Source organism: Mustela nivalis (genome assembly GCF_964662115.1).
Source record: "Mustela nivalis genome assembly, chromosome: 8".
Lineage (NCBI taxonomy): Eukaryota > Metazoa > Chordata > Mammalia > Carnivora > Mustelidae > Mustela > Mustela nivalis.
In genome coordinates this window covers 135,410,194-135,431,965 of record NC_139027.1, presented here as the reverse complement: position 1 = coordinate 135,431,965, position 21,772 = coordinate 135,410,194, and the positions used below count along the sequence as shown (strand labels likewise).

Sequence of the window (21,772 nt, the reverse complement as noted above, 5' to 3'; positions counted from 1 at the left end):
AATTTTAGTGGAAAAGAAAAAAAAAAACACTAAGTCCACTTGAATGTCCAAATTGCTTTAAACACTCTTAATACAACATAATTCTAGCACAAAAGTAATTCTAAGAGTTCTCTGTAATTCTTCATAAAGCAATTTAACCAATATATAAACCCTTGTTCATAATTCCGGGACCCGAAATTAACCAGAATTGCTGAGATGAACATCTTTAGAGTAATTGCTATGTATCCCACCATTCCCTGCTCTTCCCGAATTGTAAGATTTTCATAGTTACGGAGGTGATATTATCACTTGTGATCAATTTGATTAATGTTTATTCTGTGAGAGGCATTATGAAAAACATCCTAACCTATATTATCTTATTTAATTTTTAATAATATTTTATTGCTTTTTTAAATCAGAAAAGTCTAAGGAAAAAAAATAATAATAAAGAGAGCTTACAATTTCACCTGAGATAAATCAAGAGGCATTAAAAAAACAGACATAGATAAAAAAGACAATAAATGCTTATAGTTTAAAAATTTCAAGTAGAAAGGTAAGAAAAAAAAAAGACATCAGAGCAATCTTATTCTTTTTTTGTGATGCTAACCACTGCAACGTGTAGGTTCTTATGATTCCTCCCAGGAATAAAAAAGAAATAAAATTCCACAAGGTCTCATTGGATTTGAGTCTTCACAGCCATCCTATCAAGCAAATACTACCACCAGGTCCAGTTCACGTAGAGGAAACTGACCTGCCAATCTGTTAAGACTCTGTCCAATGCCTCACAGCTTGTAAAAATGGTAAGACCAGGACTTGAACTGGTCTTCTGACTTGGGAACCTACTGGTTCTTTCCACGAGTTTACCTTATCACAGTCTGAGAATCATCGTTTGGCTTTGTGACATGGCAACAATACAAGGAAAGCAAAGATGTTGGCCAAGGGGCCACTGACCTTATACAATACAAACCAATACAAATATGAGGCTTCAAAATGATTTTTTTTGCAGACATTTTCATTTGGAGACTACCTAGAAGCCTAAATAACATGCCAAGCATACATACAAGTCATGTCTTATTTACTTGCCTAGGGAAGGTAATACTTTGGTGTGACTCAGGTAAAAATGTGTTGATACACATATGGAGAGGAAGGCTGACAGACACAAAAGCATAGCATCCCATTAATGACCGCGGTACTGCTCAGAGTCCTTCCTGTAAATGCAAACATGGTAAGGAATTGAGCTAACTGTATATAAATTTGGACTTAGCTGGGAAACCTGTTTGATCTGCGCATCTCACTGATCTAAGGTGAAGGAACCAACCCTGGTCATTTTGCCAGCCAGTTAGAAGAGGAGGAAGAATGCTCTGGCCTCCGGAAACCCCTTTGTTGGGTTTTGCTGAGTTACCACCACTAAGTGTCAGGGGTCTGGGCGTGCCTCAGTCTCATCAACAACCCCCCCACCATCATCATTTCTACATTTCTAATATTTTCTATCACAGAAGAATCGCAAGTTTAGTGAAACTATTCCATATAACATTTAACAAGATTTGGCATGGACAATTTCGTAGGAATTACTGCTTTAAGTACCTGGCGGTTTCCCATAATGGACTTTGTGATTTTACAGATGATAGCACAGGTGTTTCAATCCCATGTAAAATCAACTCTCGACCGAATAGATTCTTTAACATTGAGAGAGCTTATCATTTCCAACTGTGTTCCGTGGGCTCTTTGGAGCCGCCATTTTGGGAAAAGGCCATCTATGAGCAAACAACCAGGGCACAAGAAGTCCTTCAAGAGATTTAAAAAATTAGTCAGGCTAACACAATGTTTTCCAAAAATAATGTACTTTGGCTAAAAATGTAAAATTAACATCAAATGAAGATCTCTTGAGAAGCTCTAAAATTGAGATGACTATCTTAGTGGCTTATAGTAGGCACTTTATGCAATCAGTGTGTTCTACACAGGTAATTACTTTTACTACTAATGGTGCCTCCCACTCAGTGAGAAAGATAAGAGGCTCCAACTCTACTTAATCATGAGGCTTCTTCATTATTGCTCCACCACCTACTGGGTAAAACAATTCACTTGCTCTATTCAGCAACTCTCGCAAATGAGAAAAATTTATTGAAGTGTGAGCAGAATGGGACATATTTAGTATGTACAAGGAGATTACCTACTTGATTTTAAAAATAAATGGATGATTCAGAACTCGCATGGATCATCTTGAATTAAGTTCTTTCTGGAAAAGTTTTATTTTCTTAACGTGGAAGTTGGTTCGCAACAACTGTCCGGTTCCCCATGCTTAGAAATGAGGCCAAGGTGTTAGAAGTGGTGGGAGGGCGGGTGATGGAATTAGGCAAACATGTTGTTAGTCATGGGTCAAGTGACCATCTTTTCTGAGCTTATTTTCTTCTTCGTGTGATAAGGAATAAGAGCAGTAGCAGTCGTCAAATTCACATTTAAAGTCAGCTCTGCCGTAAAGCAAATCTGTGCTCCAAAAGCTACCATGATATTCCAAATTGCACAATAAAAACCATAGAGCTTATGGGAAAAAAATGGACTCAGGAGCATCATGTCTATGTCAGCAATAAATTAAAAAACATCGCCTAATAAAAAAGGTAGCACTGCTCTATACATGTTAAATGGTTAAAAAATTATATAAATACTATGATACATACAGCACTTGATCTTGAAAAAGATTTACGGGTGCAGATGTTGGAAGGGTTATTATGCGTTACTGTGACACGGTGGGGAGAGGGTTATCTGAAATCCAGAGGATTTGAAACACTGGTATGGGAACTGAGGTAGCTGGTAGGTGTTTGAGATGTTTGTATGTGTTCGCCTTTTGTCTTTCTACGTAGCTCGGTTCAGCTGGGTGCCATTTTCTGTGTTCACTTAGTTTTTTTCATGAGTAAAGTAAAAATACGGAAATGCAAAAAGCATGTTATGCTCACAGTGTATCAATCATGTTGGAACAAATTCCTATTTTCAGAAGAAGCGTTATAATAGCAAGGACTCTGTTATAAGGATTAAATGAGCTACTGTTGGTAAAAATACAGTAGGTTCATAAGAAGTGTCATCGTTCTGATTTCCATGGCTATGTCAATTAAACTGGGGCCAGCTTCAACCCCAAACTCACACTGGCTGGGTTTAGAGAGGTTGCCAACCTTTCTACTGCTCTAGATCAGCCAAAAGGATATGACTCTGAAGGGCTCTCCTACAATGTTAATAGATGACTCCATGCCTTTGTTACATGTTTTTACATTGTACCTTTGTCCTCGCTTACAACAATATCCTTTCCTGTAATGAGTTTGAGAACAAAGCCAGGAAACACCATCCTTTTCCTTAAGTAGAAGTTGAAAACTATTTTGTAAGAAGAATGTAGCTGCCCTTTGGTGGTGGTGGTGGGGCAGGGGGAGGTGGTGTTAGTATTCACAGTGTTTATTAGCCCTGGAGAAGGGCAAACCCATTTCTCCCCAGAGCCTTTTAGTTTTTTCTCTTTTGTAAGTGATCTCTACTCCCCATGTGAGGCTTGAGCTCACGCCTCTGAGATCAAGAGTGGTATAATCTACCCACTGAGCCAGCCAGAGAACCCCCCAGATCCCTTTAGTAAGTGATAATAGGTAACACTTATGTAAGGCTCTCTGCCCTATTTGCACTGTATGAGCTCTGCATATATTAACTCCTTAAGATTCAAATAATTCTATGCCATTGTTTTTCACGGTGTAATGCTTTTTGCCAAAGTAGGTAAACTGCACAAGTTTAGAAATACAGTCAGATTTCCAGTTAACAAGGGAATGAGTTCTCCTTGGGGCAGCCCCAACTAGAGGAGAGCATATAACCTAATGGTTGACTTGGGCGTTGGAATCAGACCAATCGGAATCCTGACCACACAGCTGTGTGTTCCTAGACATGTGATTCAACATCATGGGGTCTCAGTGCTCTTTTCTGTAAAATGGGGTTAATAAAATCATCTCTTGGTGCTATTGTGATAATTCAAAGAGATATCGGGTATAGGGGGTCAGCACGGTCTGGGGCACAGAGTAAACGTTCCATAAGTGATCATTTTTATTTACACAATTATTATCACTTTCTTACCAGCATGGGCCTGTCGGTCTTCACACGGTTAGGCATACTGGCACACAATCTGCTGTTTGCAGCAGGACCTGGCACAGATCAAACTTGGCATCTGAAGGCTTTGGAGACTTTGTCTCCCTGATTTTTGCTTTTGGTGTCACCAGTTCACAGGACTGTTCTGTCACTGTAGTACTCAGATGACTTCTACATGACTCACATTCATCTGGAAACCACCTGGGATGTCCCACCGCTGTCTATCTCTCATCTCCCACTTCTTCACCCACCTGCCCTATCTGGCTTTTCCTCCCAACAGTCTATCGTGAATGTTTGTGCGAGATTCACCCAAAAGTTCCATGTGGTCGGGACCGGTGGCATTTTTTCAGCTTTTACCTTTACTGACGTCTCCTCTCTCAAAATGTTCTCTTCTGTCTGCCTCCTATCTCAAAAATCACCCTATCTTGATTTTCTCCCAATCTCCCCAAGAGCTATTCTATGTCTTTTGTGGATTCTTTCTCCTTTTCAACTCGAAATAGTGCTCTTCTCCAAGGCTTGGTGGTGGTGGTGGTGGTGGTGGTAGTGATGGTGGTGTGTGTGTGTGTGTGTGTGTGTGTGTGTGTGTGTTTCCTTTTACAGTCTCTCTCTAGATATACCCACCTGCTACAGTGCCATTCATCACATCCTGTTTGCTGGGACTTTCAAGTTGGTATGTACACGTAGCAAGCCAAGGTCTAGATGAACACCCAATAGTGTTCCCCCCATCTCTTGAACATTTTGAAAGTATCTTACACTTGACAGTCCCCTCCTATCAATCGCAGTCTCCCTTTAGGTTAGACACATACTCAAATTCTGCTGATTTTACCCACAACATGTGTCTCAATCCACTCATTCTCTGTATCTCTATTGCCAGGAGCAGAATCTAAGCCATCTTTCTTTTCTTTTTCTCCCCTACCCCCACCAGCTTCCTACTGGTATAACTTAATGGTGTCTTCATGTTCAGCCACACGCCACTCCCATGCATCCAATATAATGTAGCCAGAGCAATATTTTCCAAAGATGACTTGTTTATATTATCCCCTGATTAGAACCTATCACTTCCCAAGCTCAGAGACCAAATATAATATTAACATGGCTACAAAATCCTGAACAGGAATAGATTTCCTCTGACCCACTTTTGCTTTGTACCATTTTATTTCTTTTCATTCATTCATTTGAGAAATTTTGAATGAGTACCTATTAGATGTCAGCATATTATAATTCCTTGGACTTGGAAAATGTCTTACCATGAACAAGTATTAACTTGAAATTTTAACTTCCAAAAATTCCTCAGTATTTGTAGTTGTAACTGAAATAAAATGCTAAAATACACATTACACTCTCTATTTGGAGTAATCTCCCTAACAGCAAAACTCTTTCCTTACACGGTTTTAGATCTTTGGGGCTTTAGATCTTAAGTTTATAGAAATGGCTCTTTGTAAGCATGAGCACACAGATTTTGTAGGGTAAAGCTGGATTAGTCATTGATCTAAGCCCTTCTCCCTTTCCTCTTCCTCTGAAACAGACATGTAAACTCTGTGCCTATGCACTGAATAAGTTGACATTCCAAACACCTAAGAGGTCTGGGGTTGGGTAACACTTACCCACACTGCACACAGGGCACATTTCAATTTTCTGCTGCAGTACTCAAAGGAGATTAGAGTGTGTGCAAATTTGAGAAATTTCAGAAAAGACAGGGAGAGTGAACAGCCAATTTCCATTGCATCTTTACAAGTGAATATCAGGAAATTTGTTATTAATTTTGTCCAAGGTGATGTAATCCAAACATTAGTCACTAACCTCCTTTTCAGAGATAACGAATGATCTATTAATTGCCACGCTTACTGGCCTTTTGTCAGGCTTTGTTTTTCTTTGACCTTTGTGCAGCATTTAATGTGTCCACTGCCCCTTCTTAGTGACTCATTTTTGGCTTCCATGGGCCTAGCCCTCCTGAGTCTTCCTCCCTTCTGACTAGTTTTTGCATGGTCTGGATCATCCCAAGTCTGTCCTCAAATGGGGACAGGTCCCAGGGCACTGGCCTTGTCAATCCTTCTCCTCTAATTCCTTGTTCTCAGAGGACTGGCTCATTCTCCCAGCTTCAAGTGTACAGATGAACCCCAAGTCATTATCTTCATCACTGATCTTTCTTCCATACTCATGGTCCTACATCTCTCCCTCCCTAGGGACTACTTCCACTTGGCTACATCATTCCTGTCCTCTTGCCAGCCTTTTCGCAAGACTTTACCTCTCTGCTTATCTCTGAACCCCCGATCACTCCAGAGTGCCAATATTCCCCCGATAACAAATCATCAAAACTCGGAAATGGCACCTAAAATTCTGATCCCTTCTTTAGTAACTTCCCTTTGCTTTCAGAATTAAGTCCCAAATGGGTTCTGTGTCTGCAAGTCCCTTTCATAATGTGACTCCTTCCAACCTTTCAGGATCCCCAACCACATGGACTTCTCTTAAGTCCATCCAACATTTTCCTGCTTCGTGTCCTTGGTCAGCGCTATCTCTGTATCTAAAGTATTCCTCCTGGTCTCCTCTACCCCCACCACCAACCCAATCCATTGCTAACTTTTAGTTGGGAGCTTTAATAACAGCCCTCCTTGATTTTCCCCACCCATCACTAGCTCAGGTTCTGGCTCATTCTTTCCCAGTCTCACAGCACCATGTACAACTCGGATGTGCATTCTGGTGTTGCTTTTCTCTCTGGACTGTGGGCTCCATGAAGTCAAGGCCTTATTCATCTCCATATCCCCAGAGCCTGGCACTTGTACATGCATTCGGTAAGTCAAATAAAAGGAAGGAGTGTTGAGATCCAACTTGGGCCACTCCATTGTCAGCCATACGCAGTTGGCCACCAAGCCTTGCAGTCTTCCCGGTTCGTATCACTCCATCCTTCCCTCCTGCCCCCACTACCTTTTTTTCCTTCCCTCCTGCCCTCACCACCCTCTATGCTTTTGCTTCAGTCCAGGCTCTCATCATCTCTTGGCTGGACTATTGTAATAACTCAATAGTCTTTTTTGGATCTCTCTTTGCTGTAATAAGTTTTGTAAACTACTGCCAGATTAATCTTCTGTAACAAAATTCCCATGTTATTCCTTTGCTCAGGATTCCCTGATGGCTCTTCTCCCATCTACAGAACAAAGTGCAAAATGTCATCGGGTCTCAGAATTGAAAGGAACCTGGAGTGTCATGTAGTGCAACAACCTCTTGCTATGAATAAGGAAGCTGAAGTCAAGAGAGATTTGGTGATTGTCAAAGAACACAGAACCAGGGTCTCAGTCTCCATGCAGAATGGCCTTGAGGGTTTGCCGCCTAAAACACACCCACCCCCTCTACTACTCAGAGGCTCATTCCTTCCCTTGCCCTACCTAGCCTGTTATAATCTGGCTCCTGCCTAAGGAAACCACCTTGTTCAGGTTTTCCCAGAAGTCTCCCAATTTTAAGACTGAAAGCCCTTCATCCCAAGAGCACTGTCAGTCCCCTGGCCATCAGGGATGGCTGGCCACCCAGGCCCACCTCCATATTCAGTCTCATCTCTATCATGCTCTGACTTGTTGAGCTCTCATCAGTCACATTCGGTCTGCTTTCCATTTCTAGAACACACTGTCCAACTCATGCTCACCTAGGGCCTTGGCCCTTGCTATGGGCCCCCTCCCTGTCTTTCACAGTTACTCTGTGTCAGAAACTCGTATCCCTGACTTGTCATCCAAGTTCCTTCATTAGCTTGGCCTGCGACACTTTCGTAACCTAACTACAGATCTCCTTTGTGTCCTTCATTTACTACTTCCATTCTGGTCACACAGGTACTCGAAAATTACACTAATCATTGCAGTGATTAAAATATCAGCTGAATGAAAAGGCTGGGCCCTCTCATTCCCATTCCACAGATTATTAAAATAGTAAAAAGGGAGATGTTTTGCTTGGAGCAATCCATGAACTAGACAGGAAAGAAGACAATAATGAAAAAGTTTGAGACTACCTGTCTCTTTTTTATTTATTTGCATTGCTCAATAGATTCCGATCTCACTCATTATAACAGCCCATGGCCCTTCAGGCCAGCACATCACAGTGATCTATTGTTGGGATAAAAATCTCTTGGTGATGACAGCCAGGATTGACAGAAATGTTTAAATCCTAAACTACGCTTTGGACGACATTCAATTTTTTGTCATGAAATTTCAAAATGTGACTGGAATCTTTTCAGAGCTTTCCACATGGAGGAAATGCCAGCGACACAGAGAACATGACCCAGCAGGCGTGGAGTGGGAAGAACACTGACCTTCAAGGTCAAGTACTCTGGGATAAGTCAGGACTCTGGCCCACAACCTGGGGGACTTCAGGCCAGTCACCTACTTTCCTAAGCCTCGAATGCTTCATCTGTAAGATGGGAGTACAGACACTGCCCTCTGATGAGGAAACTGTTGTGCAAGTGCCTGGACCCTCCAGGCACAAAATAGAAGTGCCCTAATTTTTCATTTACAAAAATGAACAAATATCTATGTTTTCCATAAAACCTTTTCCAAGTCTGAATATTCCTTTGTTAGAAGTCCCTGAAACTCAGACGCAGCAATCACTACTGTCTTTTATTTGTTCTTTATTTTGTAAGACTTGTCTGGTTGTTTAGTCTGCATATATTGGAAATTCCTAACAAACAAAAGCATTACAAAACCCGCCTCTTGCCTTTACCTTTGACACATCTGTCTGATTTTTATGCTCCATACGACACCCATTTCATTCTGACTTGTATTCTGGCCAGCTTATTTCCTAGTGAGTAACTGAAGCACTTTGAAAAGTCTTGGGGACACACAGCCCAATAACATTCTGCCCCCTGCCCTAGGAGAACCCAGAGTCCAGTAGGAAAGATGGGTATGTAAAGACATAATTTCAGCAATGTGATAAGTTTTATATCTGAGTACAGTGAGAGACACTGAAAAGAAGGAAACACTTAAATTCTCAAAGGACGAAACATTGAACTTCACAAGGCATAGTCAAGGAGAGCTCTACTGAGGAGGTGATATTTCACCAGAGGTTTAAAAGATGCACAAGACTATACCAATGCCATTAACAAGGAAAGGGAAGAAGTTACATGTCACTTACAAGCCCAAACTGGTAAGGCAGAGACCACCCCTCCATTTCTTGTCTCTGCTGCCAGACTGCAGATTTCTTAAAATTTGGAAAAGGATCTCATATTTCATCAGACATCACATTGTCTGTATCACAATCATGGCCCAAAGAAATTCTATAACCAGTTCTTATAATAAATAGCCTCAACTTTGAAGTAATGTATAGTAAAAGTCACAAACACTGAGATCAGTGGGAAACTATAATTAAACATACATATTTTAGAATGAAAAGTTACATCAATCAACCTAGACCCACAACTGAAAATAGACCAATTTTTTCTTTCAACTTGGCAGAACAGAGTTAATAGAAGATGGGAAGCACTCTTTTCAACTATCAAAACAGTTTTCAGGGACTGTTGAAAAGCATCTATTAGTTCATCCCATACCGTCCTCTTCTTTTTTAAAAAAATAATAATTTCATTGTTTAAAATGGCTCATGCTTGTGTGTTTGGGTAATCGAAAAAATTATAAAGAAGAAAGTTTAACAATCATCCAGAATCCCAGCATCTAGAAATAACTCTAAGCTTTGTTGAATTTTATTTTAGATGTGTCTCTATCCTTACGAGTGAATGGAAGCAGATAGCTGGATGGATGGACAGGTAGATGGACAGTTCGATGGATGGACAGTTGGATGGATGGAAGGATGGATGGATGGGTAGATGAATGAATAGAAGTATATCCCCTATTTTCCCCAAGGCTAATGATATCTCCCCTTCTAGTGAATTTACCTGTCTGACCTCCAGTGATCAAGAGCAAATGGCCCAGTCTCAAAGACTCAACTCCTGTTCTTTCCAGATTCCTCAAGTTGATTTCCAAGAGGAATTCTGGAAAGTCTTCCAGGGATGATGTCAAAACATCTGGTTGAGAAAGCCAAAGCAGTTATTTTTTCATATCAGTTAAAATCTGTGAATGCTTTATGTATTTTATAGGTTCTCAGAAATAGGGGAGAGGGGACAAGACATCATTTACATTTACTCCTCATGTTACAATGAAGAATAAAGAGACTAGAAAAAAAATCTAGATTAGAACTCAGGTCACTCACTCCTAATATGACCCTTCTCACAGAGCTCTTGTGAGAATTAATAAAATAATTTTGATAAAGTACTTATTTCTAAGACTGGAACATAGTAACATTCAACCCCTGTCCCTCCCCGCAGGTGGTAAGTAATATTGCTACATCATTATTATTTGTGGTCTGCACTGAAGATATTTTCTATACCTACATTTGCAAACCAAGCTCCTCCAAAGAAGCTGGAAACACAGGCTATCTAACTTCTAACAAAAGTCCTCAATCTAATAGAAGCAAAGTGATTTCCTGAACTATCTCTGCTTCCACTCATTTTAGCATTTCTGATAATCTTCTGCTGGATGTGTTGGTCAGGGGGGAAACCCAACCACCATCAACATGGCTGCAAAGAATATTCAAGAAGCAGCATGACCAAAAAAAAAAAAAAAGAAGAAGCATGACCTCATTACAATCTCTACTAGGGCCACCTTCTACACCATGGACATTTGGAATTGGATCATTCTCTGTTGTGGGCTCTGTTCCGGCCATTATGGGATGCGCAGCAGCATCCCCGCCCTCTACCCACTAGACCAGTAGCAAATCATCAGTTGGTAACAACCCAAAATGCCCCCTAGAGGTTGCCAAATGTCCCCCGGGGTGGTGAGGAGGAAGAAGGGTAAAGTCATCCCAGGTTAAGAACAAATGCTCTAGAGTTTGACAACGCAAAGGTCTTTGTGTCTCCAATAAAAAGGGCAAAAAGAACTGTGGTGTTGTTGTTGTCATTGTTGTTTAAAGAGAGATACACTCAGTACTGAATAATTCTCTAGGAGTCATCAGAGGACATGACTTCATGGATATCTCTGGACCCAGGGAGAGGGAAACGATCTTGGAGGAGTGATAAAACCTACATTGCCAATGTCACCTCAAAAAAGTCAGCTCCAGGTTTTTCTCTACTTGCACCTTCAATAATTACAAGAACAGGCAAGTTCACGAGATAGAGTCCTACCTTCAAGCCAGCCCTTCTCCCCCACCCCCTTCTTTTCCAGCCACAGTCAGTACAAAGGAAGAGGACTGGAAACCTTGCAGTGCCTTATTTTCATCTGATGAGCTAACAGGAAAGAAGGGGGAGGAAAAAGGACTGCTTTCACTTTTTGGAGAACTTGAAACGTCAATGTATTGCCAATTATGGCAGCTGTAGTTGCTTTATCTTTTGGGAACATGAGCGGTTCACAAATCGGGAATGTTAATTTTTCAGTTGGAGTTCAGATGGCTGGTTAAACAACGTCTAGAAGCCCCTGAAAGATAGTCACTAATTAATGAACATTAAGCCCTAGTTTTGGAGACATTTGAAACAAAGCAGGACAAAGCTCTCTGCTCTGTGTACTTTGGGGACTGATCTGAAAGCACAAGAGGAAGTAAGAAAACAGACAGCACAGAGGCCTGGCCCTCTCTCGAATTCCCATGATTCACCAATTCGTCAAGTGGAGGGATTTTTCTCTTTAAGTATGACTTTTATTCTGAGAAAAAACTATCATTTGAGGAGTCAACTATGTATGTGCTATTTAGTAATATAAATGTAAGTGTTAGCATCTTACTAATCAAATGGAAAATTGTTTTGTTCTAACCGTTTTGCAACTTCCCCATCCCTCAAACAAACAGTACCCATTACTTTAAACACCTCAGTGTCTAGTAATTGTTCAAAAATGTGTCAGGCTACCAGTAATTTAAGTCCTGTCAAAAATAAATCTCAGACACTCACTTCTTCCAGTCAGTGACTTGAAAAACACGCCCACATGTCAATTACCGGAAGCTGTTGCAATGTTTCTTTGTTCTGAATTTGTGTAAACAGAAAAAGGTTCTTCCTCAGTAACGACTGTTTTCTAAAACCTATATAAATGTTTATGTGAACCTCCTTGCAACAACACCTAACAGAAGCAATAAAAACCAGCACAGAGGTAAACACATACACACACACACACACACACACACACACACACACACACACACATCTCTCGGTATATGCCTCTGGGTAATAAATGTACAAGTGCAAAGGAACAACGTATCGACTTGTGAATTATTTTTTTCGCAGAGGCCTGACCTTAAAGTATTTACACCTTAAATTGTAAATCAAAATGATCTACCTTTTCAGAAGGTAACAGTTACCGGCTCGTTCCCATATTATCCAAAAAGAGATGGCTTCACAGATAATTTCAAAATCACAGGTAAATAAATGAGTAGGAAAAACTCTGACTCTAAAATAGAAATAATTCACAAAATCGGCAGCTAATTAAGACAGGCTATTAGACAGAGTTTCTCTGTGTAAAATTGTTCTCCACAACTCAGATGGATAAATCTTGCAAATAGAATTCAGTCCTTATTGCAATGTATACGTGGTTGTAAACAGCTATAAATTGAGCTATAGATTAGGAGTGCTAGTGATTTTTCTAAGGTTTTGCATTTCTAATATAACAGGGTTTTTATTGAAGAAGATTGTAATCATGTAATCATAAAATCACCAATGCCCATTATGTTCCAAGGTCTCCATGAAGGTTTTTCTTGCTAAATCAGATGACTGAATTTCAATGAGGAGAGAAGAGAAAAATAAATTTCGTTGACTTGATATTAATTGTTCCCTTCACCCGCTCTGGTTTCAGCTAAATGTAGTAAAAAAATAAATAAATATGGCTATGAAAAATACACAGATGGACCATGCAAAGATGTTGGAAATGAGACCAGAAGTGGTCTTCTTTCCAGGGTAAATGAGAATAAGTTGATTTTCATTAAGCAGGAACAGATCAATATTTCATTATTAACATGGTGACAATTGCATGTTAATAAGAAGTCATCGTTTCTCAAGAATCTAACTGCCAAGCCCCACTGGATTAATGGCTTCCCCCATCCAGTGGGGTCTCTACATTTCCTCTCTTGTTATATGGCCACTTGAGAAGAGGTATGTGTGTGTGTGTCAAAGTACTGACCTTTCGCTAGGCAGGATTAGGAAACACCTACTAATGTTTCCTTCAGGAAGCAAGGGATTTGGCTAACCTGTTTCCCCTTAGCTTTCCTTTCCCCAGAATGTTCCCCATCAACTGGTTTGTCGCTGGGATTTAGATAATGATCCTGTTTGGCCGACGGTAGTTTTATGGATGAAAGTAAAACCTCTTTTTTTCCCCCCTTCAGGAAGGAAGATAATCAGATAAATCATTAATTAAAGGGGCTGCATATGGGACAGATGGAATTCTACCCATGTGGCTGCGTCCTCCAACAGTTGAGGGGTAAAAAGCACCATAAATCACTCATGGTCTAGCAGCCTTCAATAGGGCCCGTCTTGCCCCTTCCGAGTGATGATAAACAACATATACTCCCAGAGCAGCCCATTAGGTATTCCGGAGTAGGTGAACTATGAGATAACACATTTATCCTTCTTGGGGAGCTACCTCTTCATGTTTCGCGTGGCTCAGAGAAAGCATACCCAATTGATGACGACTAATGAGGATTAATGCATTACTTCGCAGAGGATCATGGGCTCTTTTCTTTTGTGCAGTAGTTAAATAATAACAAAATGAGATAAAATGGCTCCTGATGCTTTCCTGAGCAGTAAATCTGACACCACACACACTTGCTTTGCTTTTCCCTTCCCTTCCTTCCTTTCTCTTTCTCTTTTCTTTTTCTTTTCTTTCTTTTTTTTTTTGAGGGCTCTTAAGTATTCATCTTCTAAAGCCAACTGGCCTTGGCATGGCCTCTCAGCTCTTTCTGGGAATAAGAACAATAGGGAATCTTTCTTAGACTCCTTTGCAAAGTCAAAATTAAGTTGCTAGGTACTAAAAACCAAAGATCACACACACACAAAAACCAAACAAATTTTCTAAGTACAAAATGCCATATGGGTGTCTTGCAGGACTTACCAAATACAGTATAATCTGATTTTCTGTTCATGAAATCTCCTATTTATTCATTCAATAATTATTTATTGAGTGCCAGAGGTTTCTTGCCTCTACTTCATGCAAATGAGATTGATAAAATTTAAATAATCAGATAAATCGCCAACCGTGGTAAGAGCCATGGAAGTGGGGGCTCTGGGCGAAGACAGAGGAACTAGGCTTGGTCTGGATGTTTAAGACAGCTTTATTGCAAAAGTTCATGCTTGCCCTGAGAACAAAGGTCCCAAGTGTGGTAGTGAATAAGTAGAGGGAGACAAGTGAGGAAAAAATGAATTACTTGTCCAAAAAAATGAAAGAAAGAAAAAGAAAGAAAGAAAGGAAGGAAGGAAGGAAGGAAGGAAGGAAGGAAGGAAGGAAGGAAGGAAGGAAGGAAGAAAGAAAGAAAGAAAGAAAGAAAGAAAAGAAAGAAAAGATAGAAAAAGAAAGAAAAAGTCCTAAATTTGGATGAAGAATGAAAATTCAAGAAACCGATGGAAGGGTCCTGAGTCTGGGGTACAAAAGAATGAGGGGCCAAAAAGAGGAGTTGGGACTGGAAAGACAGACAGGAGTCAGGCTTTGTAGGGTCTTGTAGGTGATGGTAATATGCTGGATTTTACCTGAAGAAACCCAGTGTTGGGTTGAACTGTGTCTTCCCCCCAAAGATATTGGGGTCCTCACCCTGGTGCCCAAGAATGTGACTTTATTTGGAAACAGGGTCTTTGCAGATGCAACGAAGTCAAGATGGGGTCATGAGGGTGGGCCCTCCTCCAACAGGACTAGTGTCCTTAGAAAACGAAGGAAATTTGGACACAGACACACACACAGAAGATGTGGTGTGACCACACTCACACGAGGGAGGATGCCAGGTGACAAAGGAGGCAGAGACTGACCTGACACGTCCATGACACCAGCCAAGGGGTGTCGGCCACAACCTGAGCCTCAGAAGAGGCCAGGAGCAGAACTCCCTGAGAGGCTTTAGAGAGAGAACATGGCTCTGCCCACGCCTTGGTTTCAGACTTCTGGCCTCTTAGAACTGTGAGACAGTACACTCCGCTGTTTGAAGCATCCTATTTGCCATACTGGGTTCCAGCAGCCCTGGGAAACTTAACAGCACTAGGAAGTCAATGAAGACTGACTCTCTCTCTCTCTCTCTCTCTCTCTCTCTTTTTTCACTGAAGAATTTTAAGACAAGGAAGCAGTTTTAGAGGAGGAGCTGAAGTGTCACCTTTTCAAAAGACCCACTCAGCTACAAATGAATGTGAGGGAATTGGGCAGCAGGGCGGGTCAGAGATGGCCTGGGGATGTGTACTGGAAGGTTCTGAAAGCAGCCCCGGGGAACGCTGGGGGTCAGGGAACGGGAAGCCGGGTGGATGTTTGCCCCACGTGTGCTCTTGGCAGGAAGGATGCTATGGAGGGCTGGGAAGAGTGTGCTTCTCAGCGGCGCTCCTCAGACTCAGGCACGTGGATTTACATCCTGCACAAAGATGCTATCCACAGACCCCACTGAAGCCCTCGAGTGATGTTAGAATTATTTTACCGTTTCACACATTGAGTTGTTTTTCTCTGAATTGTAATTGGTTTTTACATAATGAAAAGCCCGCTGAAGAATGACAAAGCATAAAGAGCTACTTCTCACCTCCTCTAAGACTGGTAGCGGAATAGGATAGGATTGAAAAAAAAAAAAAATCAGTTGGTTCAATTGGGAATAGTCCATGATTCAAGAGACAGTCGAATCTGGATTCATCAGCCCCCCATCCCCACAAGGCAAACAATTGACATTGTCATCAATGGACCAAAGCAATTCACAGATCCTCATCCACGAGTATAGATCATGGCAAAATAATAGTGGCATGTTCCTTCAGGAATTTTCAATGGTGGGTAATGTTTTTAAGCATTATTGCAGGATACAGTCTTTGAAATATGAGCAGCGGGCTTCCTCCTCCTTTGGTGGGACCTCTTTTGCTGTGCCCTCAGGTCCATTCTGGAACAGGCAGTCCTTGGCCCAGAGAAGGTATCATGGACTATAAATCAGAATCAATGAACCCAAGTCTTGTTTTGGGGATTTTAAAAGCAAATAACCTAGCATTGTAAAAAGAAAATATAACTTCAGGAGAACAATATGTGATAGGCCAGAGGTTCATTTCACCTCCACTCCCTACTTCCCTTTCTCTGAAAGATAAGGATCCCTGGGAACTGATGGGAATGTGCGCCATGGAAGAGAGATGGGAGGAGAAATCCCAGAGGGCCAGGAGACGCAGTGCTCTGCCTCCCAGCCGCTCTTTGCTGGGCTGGACTCTTGGTCACTGGTCAGGTGGGGTGGGGTGGAGTGGAGTGGGAAGCAGGATACAAAGTCATCTTTTGGATGAGCTTGGGGGATTCAAGAGCAGAAGAGTCTTTTTTCCTCAGTGCCTCATAGAGAAACTTCCCCTCCCCAGCCCACATAGCATGTCGTGGGGCCGAAGACTAGAATTACTTTCATGCTGTAACGAACCAAGAGGGTCTGAGACATCGCTGGAAAGTACTAGTGGTTCCGTTCTGGCCTTTCATCAGAGATCAGAAGGGAAACTGCACATCCCTGTAGAAGTCAGTGTGGACACAAGGTCATAATGGAGGACCACATATGACCTTCAAAATTTGGGGCATCTAGAAGCCCCTTGGAGATAGGATACAATCCTAGGGGGCTGAGTTGGCCCAGATCCCCCAGTTTGACTCTGATTAAGTTGATGTTATCTAATGTCACAAGTGTGTACAATAAAAATTTAATTCAGTAGTAGATAAAGATAAGTATTTTTTGTCAATGGGCTTGAGACTTCTAAGTATATGTCTACTGCATAAGGCTCCTCCTCATGAGAGCATTTGTTGGAAATAATATACATGCCCATGCATGCATCAGCAAGACATCCATGCTCGCTTCCAGAAAGCTTGTACTTTAAGCTGCTTCCCCAGGGTCGGAATGGGCCCTGCTCAGCGCTCTCTGATGTCGCTGGGCCAGACGGTGTCACTACTCAGCCACACATCTTGCTCTTACGAATACATTCTTTTGCAACATCTCTGAAATGGAAATTCCTTGGGATTTGAATATGACATTTCTTATCCTGTTTGTTTTGCCTTCTACTTGTACCCGTTAATGCTTTTTAAACCCCTTATCGTTTTTTGGTCCTTTCTGCAGCTCTTCAAAGTAGGAGGAAAGGACATCATGCTCCCTTTTGAAAGATGAGATGACCAAACACAGAGAGATTTAGTAACATGTCCCAAATCACGGAGCACAAAATAATCCTCGTGCGAGCAACCACTACCACAAAAACTCACAATCCTAACAATCAGAGTCCATACTTGGTGATTTCTTGTTACCTGTCTTCCAGCAGCTCTGCCTGCATTATGAACAACATGACAACAACTCCCTGAAGAAGGTCTCAGTCTTATCATCGTACTGCAGATAAGACAACTGAGGCACGGAGCTGGTGGGAAGGGTGGAGGCTGGGGGCCCAGACAAAGATCCCATCAATGGGGTCATGTCATACAGCACAGGCAACTACATAACGATTCTCAATTCTCAAGCTTCGTTCTCAAGGAAGAGGCTGTCCACTGTTTCAGTTAATCCTCAAAACATCAAACAAATCCATTAGCATGTATGAAGTTTGGAGAGGCTTATTATTATAACCAAAGAGAGTAAACCCTGCGGGCAAGCAGGAACACTCGAGAAGCCTCACCATCCGCCCTTCACACAGGGGACTGGCTCATCTCTTAAAGGCAGGATGATTCAAAAGTCCAGGCATCTGCATACAGACGGTTTTTTATCTTCTTCCTCCGTCACAGCGGCGCTCAAACTTTAGTAGGGCATAAAAAGGATGAGAGAAGGCTGTACGCAATCCTGTGTATGTGTGACTTGACTGATAATGAATTTGATCTCCTGCTGGCAGAGGGGCTCAAATATTTTTAAAGTCAGTCATAGGGGGAAAAAAACCCATAAAAGGTTTAAGGGTCGAAGATTTAGGGGAAATTTCAAAGATAATTTTGACTCTTGGTGACTCTTCCCTAATGGTCTGGCTTCAGAACTTAATTAACCCTCACCTAGAAGCGACTTCAGAGAGTATGGGGTAAGACTCGGGGCCACGTGTGTCTGACCCCAAAGCCTTTATTTACTGTTTGGCCTTCCCATCCAGGGCTGGAGGTCCCCTGTCCCCTTTTCTAATATGTCAGTTTTCTCCCCCATTTTAATCCAATCCGGCATAGAGTTAAAACGTAAATAGATAAACGGCAGGGTCATAAGTACCTGTTGACTCTCTTGCTGAAATGACCAAAAATAACACTGATTCAATCCCATCTGAAATTTTTATTTTAAATGCCTCAAATAACCCTCAATCTTGCCAGCTCTTAAGAGCCAAGTGCCTGCCATGTGGATATAGTAATTTGCTGTATCCCTATTGAGAAACATAACTTGAGGCTTCCGGTTGTAACACGCAGCAGCACAAACAGAATGTCAATTTCCTACCGAGTTCAGATGGGTCTATTTCAGACTACTATTGAATATATATGCTGTTTGCTAACACTCACCTGTAAATTTGTGTTTATTCTCCCTTCCTCGAGCTCTAAGTGCAATCTATGTTAATTTTCTCCCTTGCCAAATATTCAGTTGCTGACAAACACACATTCAAATTTCCTTGCATATTCATGCCTGTGATTTTGTGCTCAGATTGAGTTCCTGGGTAAATCAGTTTTGATTTTTTGCATACACACGTGCATAGGCACACACACATACATACACCCATCGTCCGTGGCATCCCCCCGGACCCCCAACAATTTCCATTAACTTAGAATTGCTGGCAAGAGTTTAAGAAAAGATGGGAATAACACACTGACATCCAGCACCCCTGCTTTCGTAACTGGAACTACATTGTGAAGTCCTATCTTCCTTAAGGTTTGAGTTTGAGAAGTAGTAATGTGTGTCTAGTTTTAAAAACCTACCCCTGAAATCTTTAAATTGTTCACCAGTTATGTTATACTCCGTTTCATGAATACAGTTGAACTTTGAATAATGTGGAGCTGAGGGACACTGACTCCCTGTACAGTCTACATCAGCTGATAATTTTTAAAATATTTTATTTATTTATTTGACAGAGAGAGAGAGAGAGAGAGAGAGATCACAAGTAGGCAGAGAGGCAGGCAGAGAGAGAGGGGGAAGCAGGCTCCCTGCTGAGCAGAGAGCCTGACTCAGGGCTTGATCCCAGGAGCCTGAGACCATGACTCGAGCCAAAGGCAAAGGGTTAACCCACTGAGCCACACAGGTGCCCCAACATCAGCAGATAATTTTTGACTCGCCAAAAACTAAACTACGACTAGCCTGCTATTGACAGAAGCCTTACCAATGACACAGTTGATTAACACATATTTTGTATATGTATTATATATTGTATTCTTACAGAAAAGTAAGCTAAAGAAAAGAAAATGTTATTATGAAAATAATGAGGAAGACAAAATGCATTACAGTACTGTCTTGTATTTATAGAAAAAAGTCCATAGGCAGACCTGCCCCATTCAAACCCATGTTGCTCAAGGGTCAGCTGTATAGCCCTTTGCAATGGTATTTGTTATAAATGTATACTATCTACAGTAAGGTGCATATGTAAGATACATGCAGAACAGAATTCTGGAATGTTCGACAGGATTTAAAATGTTTTGTCAAGTGCACAGAGTTGTAAACCTCTAACTTTAATGTGTGCATGTTATAAATCCCCAGTTTTCTGAGCTAATATTACCACAAAATAGTTATTGGGATGGATATATCCATTTTTATTATTTCCTCTCTGAATTTGTGTTATCCTGGGATTTTCTGTAGCTTACTGTTTTGTGCTCAAGAACCTTACATACTACCATTTTTAGTGATTATCTCCTATGTTTATATGGTACTTTAATTTGCCAAGCAATTTCCTGTAGATTACTTTATTTTATCCTGATGATGGCTCTGTGGGGAAGACACTATTAATTTCCATTTTACAGATGAGCTGACAAAATCAGAGAGGTTAACTGACAATGTGGCTTAGTTGAGAATTAAAAACTGCTTAGAAGAGTGCACATTCCTGCTCTTTCCCTTGAACCACAGCTGCTTCCTGGCATAGTTTAAAAACTCATCTCTCCTTAGAGATCTCTTGGAAAATGTATGGTCTATATTAAAAAAAAAAAAAGCCTTGCTAATTTTTGCTAACATGTTTTTAATTCAGCTCAAAGTAACTTACTTTTTAAAAAATACTGTCAAATTTTAAAAGGGATAGAAAAATGACGTGACCTATAATTGGGAGAATGGCTTCAATAAAAGTTGGGCATTGAACTTAAAGACTGTTAACCTTGGTTTCAAGGGAACCATCTCATCAAAAGTTTGGGGTGAGTAAGTAAAACACATTTGTGGATTTCAAAGCGGAATTTAACCTTAACTCATACAAAAACAAACAAACCAAAGTGTCTCTTTCTGTTGTCAGATCCAAAGAACCAAGCCATTTGGAGAACATCTCACTGAGAAGCCTAGAGTCCTTCTAGAACCTTCCAAGATGCTGTTTTACCATTGAAGCCACAAAAGGAGCATAGTAAAAACAAGTACAGCCTGACAGTAGAAGAAAGTCCAAGATTGGCAACACATTAACAAGAATAGTCAACAAAGATAACCTTCTCAACAGCTCTTCTAGATATCTCGTGATTTGCTGCCTGGACTCACCATTTGGAAGATCAAGGAAGTCCAGACTAGATGTGTAATGCTGCATTCCTAATTCTGTATCTTTTCCCCCATTTCTCCTAGGCTCCTCTGCTAGAAGGATTCTGGGTATCTTTGCAAAGCTCCCAGCAGGAGTTCAGGTAGGGATTGGTTCAGTGCAGTGCCTTGTGTGTGCAAGTAAGGAACATACAGTTGAGTTGAGGAGACAGATAAGAAAACAAGCAGCCAGTTGTACACACACAACCATGGGTGCAGACACGGGATGACTTTGTCAAACAATACTCAGCACCCAATGTTGACCAGAAGGACAAGGAAAGAGCTCGGAGGAAGAGAGATCACTCTGAATCCTAAGTGTGGCTCAGACATGAAGAAAAACTTTCTACTGATTTCCATGTGTTGGGGTCTTGATGGGAATTTTCTTACCTATAAAGAACACTTTTGTGTATATGAAAAGTATTTCAATATTTCTTACTCAGTTTTATGAAATATCGCCTTAAAACACTTAAAACACTTCTCTTTCAGATATTATTTAGCTAATCTGTTTTTACTGTACTGAGGATAATTTTGGGTTTCCCAAAGGTGGGAGAATGATTGCCAAGCTCCGGGCTTAAGCTCCAACTTAACATTTTTTGAGTGATGGAAATTCAGTCTACTCTCAGCTGTTTGACTCAACATAACTCTCACTGCTAATACCCAGGTCCTGCCAAGCACCATATAGGAAGCCGTCTTCAGGAAGGAAACAGGGAAATTGGAAGGACTCAACGTTTTAAGGACATATCTTCAACGACAGTTTGGATAGATTGAGCAAGTGTGGGGCTGTTTTACATATTAGTAGCAAAGCGTTTCCAATCTAAGGAGCAGGGTAACATCTCCTGAAAAATCAAAGTTATATACCATAGACCCCTTGACATTTGTAAGCGATATA

General features: G+C 41.1%; 1 protein-coding gene across 1 annotated transcript in view; it reads right to left on the bottom strand.

Moving 5' to 3' along the window:
• Nucleotides 1–21,772, bottom strand: part of TSHZ2 (teashirt zinc finger homeobox 2) — a 439,239-nt gene that overhangs the window by 328,556 nt on the left and 88,911 nt on the right. The gene's annotated exons all lie outside the window — the stretch shown is intronic.